Consider the following 13501-nt stretch of genomic DNA (forward strand, 5'->3'; position numbering starts at 1 on the left):
CAGTGTCCCAAGACACTGTTTTCAACATGGGCAGAAAAAAAGGTAGGACAGAGATACCAACACTCAGACATAAAGACAGGAATAATCAATATTAGAAAAGTGACTTTGTATAACTAAGAATAGTAAAGCTTACAGAGATGTGACAATGGTTGTGTGAGTGAGACAGATATCTGCCCTTCCTTCAGAAATCCTAAATTATACATCACCCTTGCCAGATTTTTATTAACAGTCCAGTGCAATTTTTCCCCATCAGAAGAGCACTCATCCACAGCTAATATGATGCATTTTCTTTACTACAACACCAACTAGCAAAATAAGCCAGATCTCTGTGAAGACAAGAGTGACTCCAAAAAACAGATAATAGAAACAGATGAGGCAAGCAATTAAGTGCTAACTTTGTAAAAGTGATAAAAAAGGTTAAACTTTTTTTGTTTTGATTTCTCCTTCAGCAATCTGGGTATATGGTTTAAGTGCAAACAGTCCCTGCAAAGCTGGACACAAGGCATTAATCCTGGTCATGGTGCATGCTGCATATGCACAGTGCTGTTGCAGGAGGAGTGGAGAAGGATGCTGATGCACAGTGCTGGCAGGTGGCACCTGCTATGCATCTGGATTTTTCAATTACTGTCCCTCATCATGAACACAGGAATACAGGATTCACATGCTAGAGAAGACAGTTGCATTTTATATTAGTTTGCCTTCATATTTCCCTATCAATAATGGGAAAGCTCACATCTCTAAAATAGTATTTCAAAATTAGATACAGCTTGCAAATGCCAGATTCTGAACCTAGGATGGAGTAATACTGGAGACAAAATTACACCGGGAAAGGAGTGCAGAAAGGGATCTGGGAGTGCTGGTGGGCATCAGGCTCAGTGTGAGTCAGCAGTGTGTGCTCTGGTAGCTCAGAGGGCAAAACCTATCTCAGGGTGCCTCAAACACGGCATCACCAGCGGGTTAAAAGAGATGATTATCCTGCTTTACTCAGGGTTGGTGCAGCCTCACCTGGAGTGTCATGTGCAGTTCTGGGCCCCACAGTTTAACAAGGGTATGAAGGTACTCAGTTACATCCAGAGGATGGCAACAAAGCTGGTGCTAGGACTAGAAAAAAGATCCTGTGAGGAGCAGCTGAAGGCTCTGTTTGTCTACTTTGGAGAAAAGAAGGCTGAGGGGGGGGCTTCATTGCTCCCTACAGCTTCCCAAGGAGGAGAGGTGAAGAAGGAGTTGCTGATCTCTTCTCCCTTCTATCTGGAGATAGGACATGTAGGAATGATTCAAAACAGCACCAGGGAAGGTTTAGACTGGACATCAGGAAACATTTCTTTACTGAAAGGCTGTTCTAACAAGCTTCCTAGAGAGGTGGTGGATGCCCCAAGTCTGTCAGTGTTTAAGAGGCATTCAGACAATGCCCTTAATAATATATTTTAACTTTTGGGCAGCCCTGGTCAGGACTAGACTGGTCCAGCTGGACTAGATGGTCCTTGTAGGTCCCTTCCAACTGATATATCTATTCTTTAACTCCAGACTGTGTAGGCCAAAAGCTTGAAAAGTTAGACTTTAAATGAGTATTTCTCTCATCTCTGTTGAAAATAAAAACAGACAGTGTTGTCAGCTGGTTTGCTGAGTACTGTATTATTATTTTGCTCTTTTTCTCTGCCTTGAAACTGAGCACAGCTGGATAAAATTCAGAGGAAACTTCAGATTGCTTTTCATCATGTTGGCTTTGAATTGTTTCTGGTGACTCCGCTTGATGTCTTAATTTATCTCTGCATAATAAGAAGCAGTTATTTTTGATCAGAGAACTGCTGATAGCTACTACACTGATTCCCTGTGGATTTCTTTTATTAATACAGCAGTATTAGCATTCTGGTTGGGGTGGGGGGGGGTGAAATCATAGTTATTATATGGTACTTACATGACTCATATTATGCTGAATATCAAAAGGAGAATAATGAAATCATTTGGTGCCTCACCCAAAGTAACAATCTCTCAGGTGGTAGGTCATAACCATTTCATAGTTAGAAATCTGAATTTCAGGGTTTTGCAGAAGTCTCCTCTTCTAACATTCATGTGCCATGCGTGCACAGATACTATGCTCTAAAATGCATAATATCTATTTTCCAATCTCCTGCTCTGATCACTGGAAAAGTAGTAATCTTGCTGCCCTTATCATTTTTCTTATGTTCTAGTTTTAGGAAAGAAATACATTTTCCTTAAAACACTGTCTTCAAAATAAAAAAAAAACCCAAACAGCTTCTTTAAAGCAAACAACTATTATAATTTTATGTATGTATGCATTTCTGCAATATCTGACTGCACCTGTCTTCATTCTGTCACCTGCCTTTCACAGCCAGCTTTTCAGAACAGAGCTTCAGATGCTAGCACAACACCTACAGAGCTGAGCCTGGAATCCAGATAAATCCTATATATGCTCTTGCCAATTAAAATAATAGTAAACAGAAAATTATACTTGGAAAAAATGAATTTTTTATGCAATAACTATAATAATAATAAAGTGCATAGTTTGATTTTTAGAATTTAGCTTGGCCCTCAGAGGAATTTGGTATCAGAGGATGGTTGATATTGAAAGGAACCTCTGGAGGTCATCTGGTCCAGTGTCCCTGCTCAAGCAGGGCCACCTAGAACCAATTGCCCAGGTCATGTCCAAATGGATTTTAAGTATCTCCAAGGATGGTAAATCCACTAAATGTAATATTCCAACTTGGTTTCATCCCTGCTGTGCTTTAGAGCTGTAAACCTTTCTTCTTCCCTTTTAGTGTCACGACCAACAGTGCCAAGTTGTAAAATGTGACTCAAAAATAAAATTAAAAAAAAAATTAAAAGACGGAATTTTGGTGGTTAGTATGTGAAGAATAATCTCAGGATGAAAAATGAACTAGCTTTTTTTCTTTCCTTTTACAACCTGCAGTCATAAAATGGTCCAAGAAAAAGGTTTTTACAGAATACTTTTCTCACTATAAATTGTTTTTTAAAAAGAGGAAATCTGAAATGTGAGGGAATCAAAATTGCCCTACAAAGTAAAGAAAAGGGATTATATGTGAAGGCTCTTTTCACTCCAGATGATACTAAGAAAAAAACATTTACCTTGAAACACTTACTTTTAAGCTCTTCTTTGGCTCTAAAGCTACTGCTGCAGCAGGATAGAAATGCATTCACAGTCTATCATTAATGTTCTGTACTGTTAGAATTGCAAATGAAGACACTTTCTAGCAAAACAGAAAAACAATGCCCTTGTCAAAAGCTTTCTGAACTTGTTTATTCCGAGATTATTATTAACAACACTGATGTTCAGACGGGTGAGAAAAAGCAATCCTGATATAATTTGCTCTCCAGAAGCACTTGTAATACACAAGTCTGTACAAGCTATTTTTGATGCATTCATTCATCCAAAAGGATAAACATTGGTCAGGGATAGGTATTAATGAGCTGTGCTAAAAAAAATTATTTCTGCTGCATAAAAACTGGACAGGGAAAGGAAATGAGAACTATTTTCTGTTCTGTTTATAATACTTAAAGAAAAATGTGTTAAACATTTCAAGTGGTTCCAAAAAACTTCAGAAATGATAACAACATAAGTGTATACTGTATAAGTTTTCTAAATGGTTACAGCAATCTTGGATGAGTGCCATATTCTAACAGCCCAGTAAAATATATGGTGACTTTTTTTTAGTTGCATTAAGCAAGAAAATGATACAATATACATGGAAAAATGTTTGTGGCAATGATGATAGGCAGCTGGAGATGGAATCCATTGGAGGAGAAAACCTGGCATGAGCTTTTCACAAATGCAGCTCATTTCCAAACTAAGCCATTGGTAGGAACTTCTTGTAGATACAAAAATGCTGCTAGCAAGGATTTTCTTGCTATTTTCTAAGCCTGTGAGAGACTTTTCTCTCTCACAGAAGAGGTAGCAGGGAATGTAAACAACCAAGCCACCTGCAACCTTGAAAAGTCTTGTTTATGGTATAGTAGAAAAATATTTTTACAATGGATGTTTTAGGATTTTAGCCAATCACCCCCAAGGAGTGGCTGGTCCTTTGTCCAATTAGACCATGAAGAAAAAAGTCTATAAAAGAGTTTGGAAAATAATTAAATAAATCAATCTTGCTGCACAATTCCTGCCTGCTGGATCATCTCTCCTCCTCCTGCCTATGGCTGCAGGACACGGTGATATACCGTAGGAACCAGGCCTGCGGTAATAACTTCTGTTTAATGTGCATTACTTTCTAGACTAAAGAGGACATTTGCTTTCTAGAGTAACATGACATAAGTTCCTTTAAATCTCTCTCTTGCTAAAATGGAACATTTGCATTACAATCACTTTTCCCTCCAGATGTTATTTGGAGCCTAATTTCCTAATAGTTCTTTTAAATATTGGCTTACTTTTCATCCTCTTATTAGAAATGAAGCATTCATGCCCAAAGCCTACTACCCACTGCCAGAGACAAAAAAGGGAAAAATGACACAGCTTTCCTAGTGACATTAAACCCATTTCAGTTGTTTTTATTTTCTCTTCATTATCTCCCAGCAACTCTGACGTCTAATGTTCAAATATACTTCCCATCCTTAGATGCTCCTGTAGACATAGCGCTCTCCTCACTGCTTTGAGACCTGGACTAGTTTAGCAACAGCATGTTTGGGATGACATTGAAGCAGCATGAGTGTCCCAGTAATTCGCCAATTTTCTTTCATGAAAGCAGAAAAAAAATCAGCTTCAATTTTTAGTCTGCTTTTGAATTGTACATTAAATGTACGTTTTGCCTAAGAAAAACCTCTCTGAGCGAAAAGGACCAGAATAAACTAGGTAAAAGGCACGGTCCAGCTGAAATCTCCTGTGATATGGTCTTGTGGGAGAGCAGAAAACATTTTTCGGAAGCTGGTTTCAGGAATTGAAAATTTTAATTTTGGGAGGCTGTAGAGAAAAGTCATCATCTTATCAGATTATTTTTGGTATTGGCAGGATTTAGACAGCTGTGAACAAGAGAAATACCTTGCATAAGAATGCAAAGCAATGCACAAGTCAGTAAACCATCCTCCCATGAGTACTATTGATTACCAACATCAAAACTTCAAGAGAAATTTATCAATGGTGAGTTGAGTATTTTACATAAGTTTTGACACTAGCACAGTTTTTTGACTTTTTAAAAATTATGAATATTCAAGAAGTCTCCTCATAAATAATTCAAATCTCTTACTGTTCTAACTTTGATAGAACATACAAATTGCCTCCTAACTATAAGGGCAGGACAAGAATATTTTTACCTTGATATCCAAAGACTCCAATCACTACAAATGAGGCTGCTTTGATCTGGAAATTTCAACTACAGATTGAGAAACCAAACTTGTACATCTAAGCTTGAATATTTTGGCAGAGTTTCAAAATTTGAAGCTGATACTGCCTCTGAATGTCAGCTACCATATAAAAAGGTTAATAAGACTCATTTTAATGTGCTGCAATGAAGTAACATCTTCTGAGGACGGTACATGAAAGGATGAAACAGCATGACCCAAAATTTCAGTGAAATCCTGATAAAAAGTACAGTTAAATAGAAAAACTTTATGATACAGAAAAGTGAAGCTTAATTAGTTGGAAAGTCAGCAAGAGCTTGAAACAAATAAATAAATCATGTTTTCCTTCCTGAAACAGGCTTGGTTTTTAAGGTGGCAAATTTTCTTTGAGGAGTTTTCCAAACTGCACCTCTAAAGAAAGGCTTGGTCACTTTTTTTTTTTTTCCCGAAAAGAGTTATATATTTAAATGAAAGCTATTTACCTACAGTTCTTTCATCTTCTCATCCAGATTAATTACTGTAGAAACACACCAGGGGCCTATCCAGTCCTGCTTTTTCTCACTGAAACAAAATAATGGTGGGAAAAAACAGTGTTTTGAATAGCAGCCACTAATTTCAAATTTGTCCTTGCATAAACCCACAGGGAAATATATTCCAAGGATTCAGTCAAGACAAAGATGAGAGAGTATATTGAAACAATATGGAAAGCATGCGTGATAGAGTGAAGGAATGATCTGAAAGTTTACTCTAGATACAATCTCTATGATTCAAAACATATTTTTAATGTTCTTGAGTGTTTTAAAATTACAGCAGGCAGTAAAACACTCCATGATGGGAAATATCCTCTCATAACGCTTGCATGGAGTTTGCAGGAACACTGAAATCAATCTGGGTCTTCCAGAAGGGCCCTGAAGGATACATTTCCAAATGCACTCTACATCTCAGGAGGGATGCAAAGCAAATGCAAACTTACACAGATTCAGAAGCAAAGGCAGAAGTTTCCGCTGACAGTTGGCAAAGAGTGATTTATGAATAACTGTGTTGTGTGCAGAAAGATGGGGCAATGCCATTAGAAGAGGACTGAGAGAGCCTGAGAGCTGAGGATTGCAACTTTCAGAGTTAACCAACTGGCTTACTGGGAAGAGGGATACAGCTTTCATAATAGTGATTAAGTTCATTGAGCCAGACACCTCTGAGTAGTTCTGCTTCTTCCTCATATGGCAACAGGTGAAGTGCAAAACAGCCTCGCTCTCTGCCCATACATGCTCAGCTGTACCAGGGAAATGTTTTCTCCTAAGCTCTAAAGTCAGTTAGGCTTCTGAGAAATTAATATACCATTAAAAATTTTATTCATCACTTATTATGTGACTGGAACAGAATGAAAAAAACCAAACCAAAACCAAGAAATCAAAAGACCTGCAGTAAAAGTTTCAAGATTAAAAATCTCAAAAGCATTTTCTAGGATAAAGCGTGCATCAGATAGGAGACAAGAGAAAGCCTAAAATCACAATAACTTGAATAAAATTCAGATTAAAGAAAAAGCTAAAATGATATCGTTCTTGTTGGAGAAAGAAAAATAAAGATTGCATCAAAGGCATAGTCTGTATGAAGCTGAGCGTGACAGCTGAAATAAAAGAATAGGAAAGATGTATACTCTGATTGTGACTCCAATTGCTTGATGAGAATAAGGGCATATGTATTTTCTATTTATTGCCAATGGAACAAAAAATCCGATGAATGACTGATTACGATATCTTCACTATATAAAAAAATCTGCTTCGCTTATCTCTACCTCTATGTAACACATGAATGGTACCAATGTTAATTACAATATTTAATTTTTATCTGGCTTTACAGGAGATGCAAAATATCTTTGCAAAAAAATTTGATAAGGGGTGTATTTTCATAATACAGAAACATTCTTTTACAGTTACAGTATCTTGAACCCTGGAAATGGCACTTCTCAAGTATTTATGAATATCAGAGATGGTGGTAAAAGAATAAGAAAGAGACATACAAAAAAAACCTGCCAAAAAATCTACAAGAGTGAAACAAATCCAAGCAAAAGAATTCCTTGCCCTGTTAAATATCAAAGACTAAATGACTACTGTATGATAATGATTTTAGGGCATATTAAAGTCATATTTCTATGTTATATGCAGTTTTACTACCTCTCAGAGAAATTACCACTCAATTCTTTCTTCTTCCATTTCCTCATTTAATATCTTTTTCTGGTCCAATTTTTGTCTCAGAGATGACCTGCTATGTACTTAATTTAGTTTTACAACACTATTCTCATGTGTACTTAGCTTTGCAAGGTGAAGCTTCTCTTTAAATTCAAAATAAATGCTTTCTTGCACAAAATCTTGTCTTTCTTTCTAACATTACCAGCCATCTAATAAAAAAACCTTCTATCTATAAATAAAAACTTAGGTTGTTACATCAAAACAATTAAATTTTTTTTCTTTTTTCCCCAAAGCAGGATTATATTTGGCAGGAACTGCCAAACTGAGGAAGGAGTGACTTGATATGAAGCTGTGATCAAGTGCCCATAATTTTCCCTTATTAGAGCTATTAATAAAATTGTAATTGAACTTTCTTTTTTCAACAGAGAATAAGTGTTTTTTACAGAATCACAGAATAATTAAGGTTGGGGGGGATCTCTGTAGGACTTCAGGTCCAGCCTTCCCCTGCTCAGTCAGGGCCACCTAAACTCAGTTGCTCAGGACTACATCTAGATGGATTTTGAGCATCTCTGAGGATGACAACTCCACAGACTGTCTTGGCTACTTGTGCCAGGGCTCAGTGCATTGTGATTGACACAAGAAAGTGCAACACATTGGAATCAGCCTTGAACCAGTTTTTAAGTATTATTTCCATATTTTCATTGCTGCCATTTTACGTCTGCAGCGGTGTTTCAGGTGCATGCTCAGATACACACAGCTTAGCAAATATTTGTATTGCAGCTGTTAGAAGGTAAAGCTGAAAAGAATTCTAACAATAATGCATCAAAAACATGGTATTTTCCCTATAGCATAGCTTGTTATGAGGATTTTTATGGTAGCATTATTAAGTAATGACACAGAAACATTCAAAAAATAATTAACTATTCTGTTGGTAATTATATGACCTCAGAATATTATTCTCAGCAGCTAAATTAATTTTGCTAATGCAAACATTTGTTTGTAATGGGAAATCATAATTGGTTTTATTCTAGTTTTACAACAGAAAATGAAAACTTTACTTTGACTGCAACCCCAAAGATACATTAATTTTCAAAATGCTTTTCAAAGGTAAACATTAAATTATTAACTGCTAAAAATACAGAATAACATCTCAAATCATATTTTAGTGGCATTTTTTCTATTGAATATAAAATTTCTTAATTGTGGTTTCCTTTCTTTTTTATTATTTAGTTCTGTACATAATTGGTTTTTTTTTTTTTTTTTTTTTTTTTTTTGGAGAGGGACACATACAGAAAGGATTTGTTGGTTTGTTTGGGCACCATGTGCCAAATTACATTGCAGTTTTCTGCTGTGGTTGTTGGTGTTTCTACATTGATAAGGAAGATTGGGCAGCAACCTCCCTCTGTAGCAATCATAGTTAGACTATTATCATTCTAAAACAAGATAACAGTGGCAAATTTTAATTATGGAACCTGTGGCTGTATTTACTAAATGAATTTATCCAGTCCTAAAATACAAATTTCCATATTTCAGGGCACCAGATAATAATAATAATAATAATAATAACAATAATAATAATAATAAAATTCTAGAAACTTTGTTGCAGGGATTTCGGTAAATAGTTTTGAATCTTCTACAGATATTCTGAAAATGCCTGTTGATCTACTGTTTGAATGTTATTCTTGTACAGATAACTGGAGAGATAAATTGCAACCAAAAAAAATAAAAGCCATTAATGTCAGATGCAATTATCTTTTATTCAAATGGTTATCTTTCCTGTAATCAAATAAATTTGTATTTATGGAAAAATTAGATTCTTTCCAGTGATGAAATATATATGGCATGGCATTAATACTTTATTTTATTCACTCAATCATTTGTAAAATTTCTCAAGACAAATCGATTGTTTAATGCAACTCATTATTCAAAATAGTTTCCGGGGGAAGAAAACAACAGCACATGCCATAATTTTGCTTTTAGTGCCTTCTCCTGTTTCAGTGCTCATTTGTCTGACTGTGTGAGTGTGGGGCGTTTATCTATAAAGGGGCCTCGGTCCCAGCTCAGGTGGTGTGAGTGTGGCTGCCAGAGTGGCTCCTGAATGATGGGACAGGGAAGTTTCCCTAATACCTTCTCTAAACTAGGTTTTCTCCATGGCCTGCAAGGAGTTCCTGGTACCACCAGTTCAGATGTTAGCTGTTGCTGTACAAGGGAAATGAACACTCAGCATCTGTTAGGAGATGCTTTTCTGTAGCTCTTCTTCTGATAATTTGCCACAGAGGCATGTTCCTAAATCCCTTGTAGAAGGTCTTTTGCCAGCAAGAGTTAAATGTAACAAAATTTTCCTACTTAATGTAGCCAGATGTATTCTTGACAATACGCCAGTTCCATCCTGACATCCAGAACTGTATGTGCTACTTAAAGAAAAATCTCAATTGAAAATCATCTGGGAAAACCTGATCTACCTTGGGACAGGTATTCCAGTTAAAAACATGAAAGAACTCTCAAGCACTCACACAAAAATAAAATACTAACATGAAATAACTCATAAATCTCTATCATAAAATAACATTTTATACCGTGGCCAACCACCGTGACTTCTGAGCATTAATAGCAAACCTTGTATCATAATTCCCGAAATCTAGCAATGTCCTCAAATCTCTCATTTTTTGCAGCTCAAAAGCTATTCTCAGAGGGTTATCTTTGTGTCAGATATCATGAGAGCTGTATGCCTAACCTGCCACTGGGTTCTTCCCTCCCTTTTCATGTATTGGGAAGCAGCATGTCTCAGGAATTCACTTTTTCAGGGGGAGGAAGGGTAAGTGAAAGGGGAGTGAGTCAATCTGTATTCTGCTGCTTTCTGCCTTTGTGCTTCACTCCATCAAAGGGCTTTGCTCTGCTTTCTCACCTAGGTTCCCTCCTCTTTTGTGCTAAGGTGGGAGTGAAGAATTCTCTATGCTGAAAGGTGAACTCTAAAGGGAATAACATGTGTTAAGTGTTGGTAAACAGGTTCCTATTAGAAACATTTGTACATTACTTTTGCTACTTTTTACGTACTGTGAGAAAATATTAACTCTTCATTACCATTAACAGAGTAATTGTCAAGCAAGCAGATAAAGCATAAAAAAGCCAGGTCTTTCACAAATAGGAAGATTAATTAGGTGATCAGAGTTGGGAATTTCACCTGATTGATGGAAAGACATTTTCAAATAGAAAGTCTAATAACAGTGAAAGTCTAGTAACAGTCAAGGCCTAGATTTGTGCAAACCCCTCTGTATACAAACAATTCTTTACCTGAATTGTCTCAAACAAGTTTTCATATGATTTGTCCTGATTATGAGCAGGAATGAAGTATTCACGTTTTTTTTTTCCAAGTTGCTTTTTTATTGCAAAAAAGTTATTTTAAAGGAAAATGTAACCCTTTTTCACTGTTTTAGCCTTTTTCACTGATTAAAGATTAATCAAAGTCCAAGTTCTATCAGAGATTCACTCACGTACACCCTCTAATACATGATGTCTGACATTAACTTGTCAAGAGTAAATACAGCCAGAGGTTCCCAGTTCCTAAATTTAGTTTACTGTCAGTGATTTCTGCTTCCATGATAGGTCAAAACCAGGTGCTCCTGCCTTGGATTTTCACCTCCAAAACCTGTAAGTCACCTATACAACTTCCCCGTCTCAAGACGGCGCAACAAAAGTAGTTCCAGGGCTTCTAGAGGGTTTACAAAGGCAGAGGAAGGAGATAAGAAGTTGGCCTTTTGTACAATACAGCCCCTTTTGTTTATATGTAATTTCACCAAAGTACTTCGCAAATATCCAAGAGAGAACAATCTACAAGTTCTGGTTTTCCTGGTAAATAGTGCACACAAGTCTCCAGTAAGAGGGTCAGGAACAGCTCTTCTTCTCTTCCTCTCCCCTTGGACTGCACAGACACTTCAAAGAGGAGACACTCCTCCATGCATGTGGAGATGCAAAAGCAGCTTGGAGACAAACACAAATACAGTAACATATCTTTCAGTTTTGTTTGCCACCCAAGTGGTCCTTTCCTCCAGGGAAAACTGTAAGAAGGATGCAATACTGTATTGGCTCGAAATGGTCTGTGGTCATCAACAAGAGGATGCACTGGAGGGATTTTATAGGAACTGTTCCTCATCCAGAGCTCCTGTGAGTACGCTTTTTAATTTGGAAACTGGGATGGACTGTGAGTCTAGAATTCAAAATGTTCTTGACATGTTCTAGAAATGTACTGAAATAAAAAGATGTAATTGGGTGGGAACAGTTATGTAGCAGTAGGCATAAAGTGTATACACAAAGTGCTGAGAAGAAATATCAGTGGGATTACTACATACAAGACACAAAGAAATCCTTCTTCATTAGTCAGCATGACTGAGGCCTAATTAGGGCATTGCATTAATAAATTTTAAAAAGTCAAGGGAAGAGTATCAAAGGAGACTGGAGGCCTATAAAATGCATTCTTTTTGGAAAATATGGGGGTTATAATCCAGGAGAAAAAGAGAAGAAAAAATAAGTAAACAAAAAAGATACTCTACTAGCCTACAAAATGTAAAATATCACCAAAAGGAAAAATAATTTTTTATTCCTAATTCATGTGGCTAAAACAAAAAGTATTCTTAGAAGTACTAGATTAGATAATCTAAGGATAAGGAACCCCCATCCTTAGAAGTTTTTAAATAGAAGACAAGACAGATTTTAATGAACCACTGTTTAGATATGAATAGTTGTTCTCGTGCTGACCTGGCTTTCTCTGTGTTGATTTGGCTGGCCCTGCTTCTGCTCAGGATTAAGCTGTGAAACAGTGAATTGTGCTCACACCCACAAGGCATCTTGCATGACTGTTCTCCCTCTGAAGCAGTCCTCTGATGTTTGAATGATGCCCAGTTCACCATGCACACCATCTGCATCCCTGTAGGAGGACTGGCACAGAGTCATCTCTAACCTGCACATGGGATATCATGTGGGAGGAGTAGATCCAGCAATTCTCCAAACCATGTTACCGCTGATCAATGGAGGCATCCTAATCCAGCTTCAGCCTTTGTACTCCTCAGAGGTACAGTTTTTATACTGTAACGTGCCCTCTAACGAGGCACCACGACCAGGCTATCATTCTGGAACCTCTGGTTGATTTGCTACAAAGAGCACTGTATTACAAGACATCCACATGTTTAGACAGTTTGGATTCTCGTGTTATCTATGCACCAGCTTTAAGTACATGCTCTGGTGTCCACCTGTAGAAATGAGTGATTCCACACTCTCCACTATAACAATGACATATCCTGACCTGAAAAAATCATGACTGAAAACCTGTCTTTTATCTGCTGCTGAGCTCTGAAAGTGCAGCTCTGATGAGCTTCAGGCACATAATTATAGAGCAACACCCCAGCACTCCCAAGAAGGTACATCCAGTTCTAGAGTACTGTACCTGTCCTGTGCACCAGTGAGCAGACCTGCTTCAGGAACAGTCTCAGTAGGATAAAAAGCTCCAGGCCTTATTCCTACAAGCCTTAAGTAACTGTCCAGGGTTCTGTTAAGGGAAGAGCAATTTCCAAATCAGTTTGACAGGCAGCCCTGCTTTTAATTGAAAGCACTGTGGTCTGACTTGCCATACACCAGAGCACCTTAGAAAATCTCCATTGTTCTTGTAGGTTATCCTAGGTAAGGATAACAATGAGCCAGTTTTCCCTCCATACATCAATGCTGTCATACCATCATCCAGACCCTCTTAATGAGTATGTGGCAAGGTATGCACAAGCATCTGGGACTTTCTGTGTGCTCTGAAACTATAGCAAATCTTTAATTTTTTATTTTTTGATACAGCATGAGGAAAAAAACCAATGATTGTGCCTTGAGCTCCTCATTTCAAAGGGAGAAATTAGACAGGGTGCTTATAATAGGAACTGAGTCCAGCTTTGAGACTGTGGACAACTGAAAAACACAAATACCTCCCAGCTAGCCCAAACACTTGATTTAGAGTAACATCACAAAGAAGT

The sequence above is a fragment of the Corvus moneduloides genome, chromosome 1 (genome assembly GCF_009650955.1).
Source record: "Corvus moneduloides isolate bCorMon1 chromosome 1, bCorMon1.pri, whole genome shotgun sequence".
Taxonomy (NCBI): domain Eukaryota; kingdom Metazoa; phylum Chordata; class Aves; order Passeriformes; family Corvidae; genus Corvus; species Corvus moneduloides.